The sequence below is a fragment of the Alnus glutinosa genome, chromosome 8 (genome assembly GCF_958979055.1).
Source record: "Alnus glutinosa chromosome 8, dhAlnGlut1.1, whole genome shotgun sequence".
NCBI classification, from domain to species: domain Eukaryota; kingdom Viridiplantae; phylum Streptophyta; class Magnoliopsida; order Fagales; family Betulaceae; genus Alnus; species Alnus glutinosa.
This window is the reverse complement of record NC_084893.1, coordinates 29,692,957-29,704,201: the sequence shown is the minus strand read 5'-3', so window position 1 is coordinate 29,704,201 and position 11,245 is coordinate 29,692,957. Positions and strand designations below refer to the sequence as shown.

General features: G+C 32.1%; 1 pseudogene; it reads left to right on the top strand.

Annotated features, from left to right (window-relative positions):
* The first annotated feature begins 6,447 nt into the window (after window positions 1-6,447).
* Window positions 6,448-6,796, top strand: LOC133874785 (reticulon-like protein B2; annotated as a pseudogene).
* Window positions 6,797-11,245: the final 4,449 nt, after the last annotated feature.

The window sequence follows — 11,245 nt, the reverse complement described above, 5'->3', positions numbered from 1 at the left end:
AAAGAGACAATGGCGTCCCTCAACAGACATAATTAGTAAAGTAGCGATCATCAAGCAATTAATGTCTAAAGTAATTGAACATATCCATATACTCACCAAGCTAAGGTGCCTTATAAAGATAAGAATGAAGCCAATCCAACCTAAATCTTGATCAAGAGATCAAACAAAGTTGCAGCAGCACACCTGTAAACGTACAGAATTTTCTTGCAAACATCTTTCGATCTCTTCATGGCTCGATCAATTTTGCTCTCAATTAATTGATATATATATATTTCCTGAACAATGAACCAATCTAATTAATGAGTTATTTAATGGAGGAAGAAGGGAAATTTGCAGTTTGGAAGGTATATATATATATGGACGTGACCCGGCCAGCAGCTCCATCGTTGGGTCATATATGATGATATATTCTGTGGCTTAATTAGCACAGTCAATAGATCTTGAAAAATCTATAAACAATGCCGGATTGCCGGGTGGTACTGGCAACAAATCTATTGGCCAATCCTGAGCTTTGTTTCTTAAGCCTTTACTAATTACCATCAATCATGTATTTTTAGTCATTAGTGCACTTTAGAAAGTCCAAATCATTTGCCCAACAACCAAGTAACAAAGAAAAAAAATTTAAAGTAAAAAAAAAAAATAAATAAGAAGAAGAAGATAAAACTATAAAAAACATCAGTCCCTAGCCAAAAATAAAAAATAAAATTTGATCATTCTCTTTTATCATCTCTTCAACTGGTTTCATCTCATTTGAAACGAAAGCTTCATTCATTGTCAAAACTTTTTCTTTTAATATTTTACGAGTAGCAACGAACATGTCTGAGAATAAATGAAACTTTATAAAGTTACAAAGGTTTTGTTCAAATAAATGAAAGGTGCTTAGTAAAGCAGTGCATTGGAAGAAGACATGTATGGACTCGATGAGTCACAGGTTTGGTAAAGCTCGATTTCCTAAGGATGTATGACAAAAATAACGTAAAATGGAGATTCATTTCAATATAGGTATATGGCATTAGAAAAGTCTAGAAGATATGCGTTTCATTTGTTTTGTGTTGTGTTTAGCATAATATGTTTTGTGTAGAATATAGTGTGTTTTGTATGGCAGTTAGTGGGCTATTGTATTAGTTAGAGTGGGTTATTCTAACAAAATGTGCAAGAAAATGTTAGCTTCAAGAGCTATATCATCTAGGTAAAATATTGTGAGAACGCCGAGAAACACACAATTCATCCAACTGAAATTTCTCAATTTCAGTACAGAAACTGAGACTTTTTTTTTTTTTTTTTTTTAATTTTCTGAATCTTTGGACAACAGTTTTCTTTGCTTTTTTTTTTTTTTCCAAAAAACTTTCTTTTCAATTTTGCTTATTGATTTTTAATTTGAATGGAATAATAAAAATATAAAAATAGGGTTATGTTTAATTTAATTAAAATTTAGCTTTATATATATATTATAACCCCTACTTTTTTTTAAAAAAAAAAAAAAAAAGAAACAAAAGACGGAGAGAAACAGAGGGAACAAGAAAAAGAGAGGGGAAACATTTCCTTCCTTTATATTACGTATTTTTCTCTACCACTGGAAGGACATTTTTCACCATAACAACTAACAACGTACGGCATATGTATTTTAAACTTGTACGTAAAATTATGATTAAAAATACGGATGCAATTATTAATAATATCTGTATCTGCAAAATGTGAATATTACTTTTAGATATTCACATTCGTATCATGTAATTACTATTAGTTTATGCTTTTAGTAAATACAAAAAGGCATTATTTATAGTTATTTAAATCACACTTGTTAATCATTTTGTTATGAAATTTTTGTCTCATATATTATTTAGCTTCTTCCATCATCTATTTATAATTGGTAAAGAGAAAAAAAATATTTGAGAAAGTAATAATAATAAATGAATAACGTATAAGCCAATTAAATTAGAACAAATTAGAAGCGTTTTCTAGTAGTGAAATCCAATTAGTTCAAAACTGGACCCAAGAGTTTAGCCCACCAGAGGATAAATTCTCTCTCTCTCTCTCTCTTACTACAACAACTAACAAGACATTCACATCAGACATAAGATTCAGAGAAACATCGACAGTATGCAGTCAGATAGTCGGACAAAAACATGTGAAATCACGTGCATGTCATCGATCGGCGATCCAAATTTGTTTTCCTTTTAGGGTCTCGAGAGAAACGATCCAAAAAAAACCTACCAAAACCTAGGATGGGTCAAGTGTGTTTGTGTTTCTTTACTCACTAAACAAATATATAAATTTATCCGAGCCCAATTTTAAGCCTTATTTAATAAACAAACTACACTTGAATATTGAATGGCCCATTAATCAGCTATCCATAATTACAAATAAAAACAAAATAAATAGGCTTCCCAAGGATTTTAGGAGAAAAGCTTTTTATTTTAGCTACTTATTTTTTCAAAATACTTACGTTTGGCTCTCTCTTTATTTTAGCTATCCACTTTTACTATTTCATTTAAACATTCTTTTTCAAAGACTTCTGTATTCTTTTTTTGAGATTAGAGAAAATTTTATAGATTTTTTAATATATTTATATATCTTTTTTCATATTTGGTTAATGAACATTGCTCAACAATCATCTCACCAAATGTTTCTCCTATTTGATGAGCTAGATGCAACAGTTCATTTTAGCATCCCGATTAGGCAAAATAACATTTGGGTTGTATACTACAAAAAACTCCAATATTAGTGGCGTGTCTACAATGGATACTTTTACGACATGCCATTACTTAGTGAGATAGCAAGTTATAATATGCTGCTATTTTATTTTAGTGGCGTTTATGTTTTGTAAAAATTTCATAGAAACCCACGCGTGACAATTAATTTTTGGTCCATGTCCATTCACTGAAAATTCAGGGGCGTGTCTAGACCACACGCCACTATTTAGTGGTATTTTTAGATGACAGGCCACTATTTAGTGGCGTGCCTGTGTCCACATGCCACTAATTATTTTTAAAACAACGCGCATAGTTCTAAACATTTAGTAGCGTGTCTGTAAAGACACGCCACAAAATAGTGGCATGTTTTTATAGAAAGGCCAGTAAATAATAGCGTGTCTGTACAGACACGCCACTAATTCAGATTAGAAATATTTGAAGACTTGCCAAACACGTTGGTTATCTCAGCTCTCTCTATACATCGATCTCTCACTGCCGATTACCTTCCTCCGCCCTCCGGCCACCAACCTTTTCCTCTGCCCTCTAGTCTCTCACCCGTTTCAGGTATATAAATTTATTTATTTTAATTTGTGTTTTTTTTTTTCCCGGTTGCTAGCTCCATGCATTTTGGTTGTTAATGCATATATGTAGTTGATTTTTGTCATGTTTTGGTGATTTAATTTAATTGTGTGATAAATGGATTTAAAGTTTTTAAACCTTGGGCCTTGGCTTAGGTACTAAAGAGGTTGAGTGGGGATGGCGTAGGTTTGAGGGTCAGATTTTATCAATTTAATACATATGTATAAGTAAAATATACTTATGTATATTAACTAATTCATACTAGACTAGAGAAAGATTGTTATCCTCTTTAACTTCAAAATTAGCAGGTTCAGCAGCTTCAACACGTCCCCATTTATCAACTGCTAGCCTCATAGAACCTTTAAACATGTCAATCTTTGCATTCCGAAGGATTGCAGTGGAGCCTGGATTCATGATATCAACTGCACATAAATAAAGCCATGAATTAATACAATACAGAAGAGAAATACACTGTAAATCTTTATCTAGCTGCTAAAACTATAAGCGAGTATAAAATTTTGATACTCATACAACTAATGATCGAATTAAGGAAGTAATAAACCAAATGAAAACCTGAAGCTTCACATTTAACGGAAGAAATTGCAGAGGCACAATTAATTAAAGATTCCTTTCTGTTCCTACACTTTCTCAGCAACCAAGAAATCAGAACAAATACTCCCAACCTCCATTGCATCAGAGAAAGCAGGGTCGTATACATTATACATATAACTATACATGTACATCAATCAGCATATACACATACATGCATGGTTTCAGTGCAACTAAATACTGTATACAAGTAAATCAGTCTTATTAAAAGTATACTAGCAATAATTAACTATGCCTTTCTCAGTTTTCAGAACCAAACCTTACTACAAATGCACAAATAATATGTTTACATACAGGGACGGAGCAATGGGAGGGGCCAAATAATATTTTTCTTTTTTTCTTTTTTTTTTTAATGTAGGGTTAAAGTATGAATCGCTATTTTGGTTGAGAGGCAACTAGTCCCACATGGTTCAATTACGAGAAGAAAAAAAGTGACCAATCAGACGTACGGCTTCAATGCTTCAGTCTATATCCTCTGTCACTCCCTCATGCGTCAGACAAGACAAGACAAGACAGCATCATTTATGAAATAGGAGAAAGTTCAGCCTTCTCTTTGATCCTTTTGGAGCAAGATTCATAATGGGAAGATGAGTATCACTTCTTTCTCTCTTCACCAGTGTATGTATCTTTTTTTTTTTTTTGATTTTCAGAGAAAAATCTGGGTTTGTGTTCTGTTTTCAGGTGGAGGACACAAAGAATATCCAAAGAATGGAGCTCTTGGTGCTCTCCATGCACCCTTCAATGGAAGATGCACGTCACAAGGATTCAACCTTCCGCAATATTCAGGCATGGACATAAGTATGTGCAGGGACACATTGTTTTGATTTCCACCAAATGGCCAGAGTTGCACCAATACCAATATTACGAGGTCCCCAGGCAATGAAAATCCAAAAACATCAATCCCTAGCTCTTCCAAGCTATCATAGCAACCAAAGACACCACAAAAACAACCAAAGAACAGATTCACATAAATAAACATACATAACCAATCCCCTGCAATTACTTGCATGCATTTATTAAAAAAAAGAAAAAAGAAAAAGGGCTGCATGCATAGAGTTATTAACCTTCCCCAAACAATCCAAGATCCAATGCCCAAACTAGCAATATACCCCTTTTCTCAAATTAACGCAGCAACCAAATCACCATATAAAACCAGAGAACTACTAAGATTGAAATTAAAAATTAAAAAAGTAATCTGATGTGATATCAAATAATTTTGTTATAAATTTGTATAGAAAATTTGGCTCGCATCTAATAGACTAATTTTTTACAACCATTAGCTTAGTTGCTCATTATCCAAAAACCTAAATCAACTTAAAACACAATCTATATTCTCTACCCCAGTATATATATATTCTGAGATACCAAATATATATACTAGATCTAGATAAACAGTAAATAAGAACACCATATCAATTAACATGATTATAATTCAAAAGGTTGATATCAAAGACAATAATATTACATACCAAAAATATCATGATGTACGTAGCAGATATTTAATATCTAGATTTCTTTGCATTTTAATTATTTTTGGAGAAAAATAAATGTTGTTAATGCCTATGCTTTTCTAGCTGTGACTTGCTTGGAATGGTTAAATTATTAGACGAATCCAATTAGTATGCGATCATATGCAATATGGTATGAGATAAAATATATTTTTATTGCCCCTTATATATGACTGAAAACTTTTAGATAATTTTGAATGCAATGCAAAGAATTAAATAAAAGTTGTGAAATGTTAAGAACTAAACTTTCTTAATGCACAGAAGTTAATAAATAGATGTAGAGAAAATAAATGTTGTGGCTGTTTTGTATTGTACGTAGAGAAAAAGATGGATAAGAGTTAGATGACAAAGTCTAGGGATACGAGGGAATACAGAGACGGATGTAGATCATTTGTAGACTTTGCGGTTTGTAACTGTATAACACCTGACGGTAAAATTCATTGTTCTTGTAAATCGTGTCGGAATAATCAGAGACACGAACCCGGCTTTGTACTTGTGCATTTGACAAGGGGTAAGGGAATGTGGACTACCTACATTCTATGAATACGCCCGATGAAGATCTCGGTCATGACCTCAATTAACCAACTTGGTAATTAATATTATATTTTTATTATCATCTTGGTCATTAATTAATGCTAATTATTGGAAGAAAGTTGGTGTTAGTTTCCCTTGCAATAATAAGAAAAAAAATATTGCTTTCACTCCAATACTAATGCCCAGTATGAGCATTGGCCATGGCTGGATGATCGAGCAGTACTAAATCGTAATCAATGGTGGGCATATTAGCCTGTAGGATGCCTTAGCTTAAGGTTGTAGTAAACAATTGAGACTGCTGCACCCATGATCATTACACAAACAACCAATGAAATATAGAGTTAACCTACTTTTAGGCTTCGGTTAACCTCTAGACAAGTTTCCAGCTTGATGGGCTTGGGGTATGGAAGCCTCTTTAGTTGGGCCTAAGTAGTAGTAAATTGGATAAAAAATTGCACTAAGCAAATGAGAAAAAATTTATTTTGTATGTTATAGCTTGAACGAAATATAGAGTTTAAAGGTTAATGTCGATTTTGTCTGTTGGGGGGAACTGGTGCAACTTCTTGACCTTGTTCTACATAGGTAATCTAATTAATGGGGTTGCATTAGCTAGTTAAAAACATGAATAGATTAGCTGTTAACACTCTGTTTTCTTGATCGATTTAATTTCTTGCAGCATTTGTTTTGCTACACACAGTGCCGGTGCTTCTATGAGAAGTATGAGGACCAGGTGGACTCATTTGCTGAGAAGGCACATGGTGAGATCATGAAGCAGTACATAGTTTTTGATGCAAAAGTTCTGAGCAAGATTCCTAGGGGGCCATTGAAGGATAGGAAGAAGGATTAGAGTGGCAGACTTCATGGCCATTTTCAATTAGCGGCTGACAGTGTGTCGTCAAAGGTGGTGCTCATATTTATCCATTGTTGTCTAGAACCCTGTTTTCTTTTTTTATTACTTATTTTTGCTACAAATATATATATATATATATATATGATAAAATTGCACCTAGCAAATTTTACTCTTCAAACCGCATCCAGAAAACTTTTTTTTTTAAAAAAAAAAAAGAAAAAAGAAAACTCACTAATTTAGTGGCGTGTTATATTAGACACGTCACTGAAGTTAGAAATAGAAGGCCACTGAAGTCAGTGTTGTCAATGTGTCATGTCTAATATAACATGCCAATAATTAGTGGCATGGCAAGAAGGATACGTCACTAAATTCCAACTGGATTAGTGACGTGTTAAAAGCATCACAAATTACACGTCACTAACGGTTAATGGCGTGTTAAATCACTAGAAAAGCCACTAAATATAGGCCACTAAAAATTAGTTTTTTTTTTATAGTTTTTTGATTAGCCAGACGAGAATGCTCTTACACCATGCATCATGAGAGATTGTTAAACTAGATAATTTTTCATTTAATTCAACTACTCATTTACTTTGATATATAGTTTTCTGTTCGTATTTTTTTATTTTAATGAAATGAAGGGCATCGGGCATGTACAAAAAATCTGCATGCGCGCTAGCTACCATGCATGCATATATGGTCATTTTGTCAATTTGTCGCCCCCAATACAAAATTAATTTTTTAAGACTATCGGATATATTAGTTTTTTAATTAGATCAGAAAATTAGAAAGAAAAAAACTAGTGTTTATCAAAGAAACATTGCGTTTGCTTGCATGCATGGTTCATATATGGTTGCTTGATTTGCTTGTTTCGATCGATAGAGATGCATCAACAGCAAGAATGGTCAATCTGCTATCTTATCTCTTAATATAAAGTAAAAACCCTTCAGAAAATTCAAATTATTCGAAGATGGCGAAAGGAACATCACATGCATGATGCATCAATCATGCATGCTAGCTATGCACCATCTATCAACAGGGCAAGCTAGATATATATATATCCGATAAACATGGCCTGTCAGGTCTGGTTCTCCATCGCCATATATATTAATCCATTCAATTATTAGTTAGCTTATAGAAACATGGTGACGGATTCCAATGACCACCAACAGCATACCAACTGCCATTGTCAACCGCCAAGCCTTATCCATTGACATGATCGATAAGCTGCCAAATGGATGAGATTTCGTAGTGCTTGTGTTGGTGCATACCTTTATCGATCTGTACGTCCTCATTCTCTTATCGAATAAGCAAGGCAGTTTCTGTAAGTTGATGTCCTTGGATTAATTATGACGATAATCAAAGAGTTTATATATATATATATATATATATATATATATATATATTCATTTGACCTTCACCGCCAATTTAATATGAACTCAAGACAAGCTTAATAGAATATTATGTTTTAATAAAATATAATTCATGTCAAATCGAGTCGACACATGTAATTAATAAAATTAAAGAATCCAATTTATTTAATCAAATGAATTAAATTTAAATTAATACATATAATTTTATACTTATACATCAACAAATACATCCCGCCTACACAAATTATCACTATCGATCCCACCGTTGCATATATATATATATATATATATATTATTGGTGGTGCGTCAGCGTCACATGGTTGCACCGGAATTGTGTGGGCCGCAAATTGGCAAACGCCGATAGCTCTAAAAGTAGGCAAAACTGAGTGACGTGGCCATGTGATGATCTTTTTGTTTATTATTGGACGGCTTTTACTGTTGCTTTGTCAGCATGACCGTCAATATACTTACTCAACGCCTAACTGACAACTACAATTACTTCATCTATTAACTCTTTTTCTGCCAACCGTAACGGTTGCGAAGCTACGACGTTAACAACTTCTATTTCTCAGATATGTGCGTTGGAAAATATGAATAGAAAAATATGGATTCTATTAATTTAAATAAGAGATAATTGTACCGTTGGTCCTTGCGGTATGTCATAATTATTTTTCACTCTCTATGGTTTAAAAAGTACATGTGAGGTCCTTGTGGTATGCAATAATTACAAATCGATCACTGGCGTCAAATTCTGTTAAAATTTTTAACAAATTCCATCAAATACCACGTCAGCTCCACGTGTCGCCATCTTATTGGCGACACGTAGTGCTGATATGCACATCTTACTAAAATAATATAAATTTATTAAAAAATAAATAAATAAACTTATTTTTTTCTTAAAAAAAAAAAACAAAAAAAGAAAAAAAAGCCACCCCCTTGCCCCATTTTTTCTTTTGTTTTTTTTTTTTTAAAAAAATAAGTATATTTATTTATCTTTTAATAAATTTATATTATTTTATTAAGATGTGCATGTCAGCGCCACGTGTTGCCAATAAAAGGGCGACACGTGGCGCTGACATGATATTTGACGGAATCTGTTAAAAATTTTAACAGAATTTGACGTCGGGGATCGATTTGTAATTATTGCATACCACAAGGATCTCCCATGCAGTTTTTAAAGCATAAGGAGTGAAAAATAATTATGGCATACCACATAGACCAATAGTACAATTACCCCTTTAAATAATTTATTTAATAAAAGTTAACAATGGGGACCAGTTAAGAGATTTTTGCTTTCTGCTTTGAAACGTGTTCCCCACGGTTTGAAAAGGGATGTGAACGTCTGTGAAATACATATGGTTTTTAATTGGAAAAAATACACTTTTTTTTTTTTTTTTGTCAAACTATTACTCAATTATTAATGTCCCTTCTAATTTATCAATTGTAGCAAAATTTTCTCTTAAACTACTAAAAAATATCAATGTCCCACCTAACACTAACAGAAGTATAAAAATGACTCTAAAATTATTTCAATAAGACATAAATGTCCTTATAAATTCAGGAAAAAAAATTAATAATTAAAAAACCAAAATAAAATTAAAATAAAGAGAAGACGAAAAAATATTTTAAAAAGCGAAAAGTAAAAAAAAATGAAAATTATAAAAAATGAAAAATTATTAAACAAAAGAAAAAAAAAAAGCCTTTCTTTATATTTTGTATTTTCTTTAGTTTTTTTTCTTAATTAATAAATTAATTTATATCTTTTTTTATTATTTTATATTTTTTAATAATTTTGTTATTTTTTTTTAAAAAAATAATAAATTAATAATTTTATTAAAAGTATTTTTGTCATTAAAAAAACATTGATATTTTTTAATAGTTTAATAAAAAATATTAACGCAATTGATAGATTAAAAAAACATTAACAATAAAATAATCATCGGGAGGAGATTGTATATACTTTTTCTGTTTTAATTTTTACAGGTGCGCCACTTTCTCCTGTATTTATGGTGGAAGCTTGAGAAACGTGATCATAAATTCCTTTTTTAAAAAGAAAGAGTATCACCTTTTTAACATCCTTTTCTAGTGCTAGTGGCAACCAAAAGCATGTCCACCACTTTTGTTCGCCACGAGCTATTGATGGACAAGATTCTCCCTGGTTTAAGTGAGTTTGAGATAAATTATTTTAAAATTTATAACCCTCAGTTTTAATCCCTTTTCAATTACCTCCCTTAATTTTTAACTCTTTCAACAATAGCCCCTCTTAATTTACATATAAAGTGGCATGGATTCCACAAATTTAGCAGAGACAAACACAAAGCAACAAAAATGGGAGCAAATAAGGACGGAAACATCAATCAAACAAAAAATTTCTACAACCCAAAATCTGTGTGCCTTTGAATGTTAAGAAGTGGAATGCAATTTTGCTTTCCAGCTTCACATAATGTTCATGTTGGTGGGGCTTTACTTGAGGGGGACGGTTCCACATGATATTGACTAAATTCCAATAACGACAACCCATTTACCCAAACTTGAATTGCAATTATGTATTTACATTGTACGTCTCATCCCTTCATGTGGGTCTTCATGGTCCCACGTACCTTAACTTTCAAATAAGTCTAAACCCATTGTTTCCAATTCAACCGAGGGTGCCGCCGTGCCCGTTGGGGAGGTTGACATGACTCGGTTCCTCGGTTTTAAAATTTGTGCATAATTTGAAACAAAATTAGAAACAAAATTAGAAACATCTAGATATTTGCCGGGTCAGTTGAAGTTCGGCAATATGACGCGGGATATATGGAATAAAAAAACCATTAGATAAATTTCAAGTTGAACAAGAACTAGAGTTTTATTGGACAACAATGATGTTTTTTGTGGAGTCTTACCACCGAAAAGAAGAAAACCAAACCTCAAACAAAATATATGTATATTTATTAACTCTGTCTTTACAGGGATACAAAATTATTAAATTATTAAAATATAAATAAAACATAAATACAATTATAGGACCAATAAACTTTTGGGAAAATAAAAATAAAGCTCACCCTGAAATTGATAAAATAGTGATAGTTGTTATAATTAGGAATTAATTAAGGTTCAAGT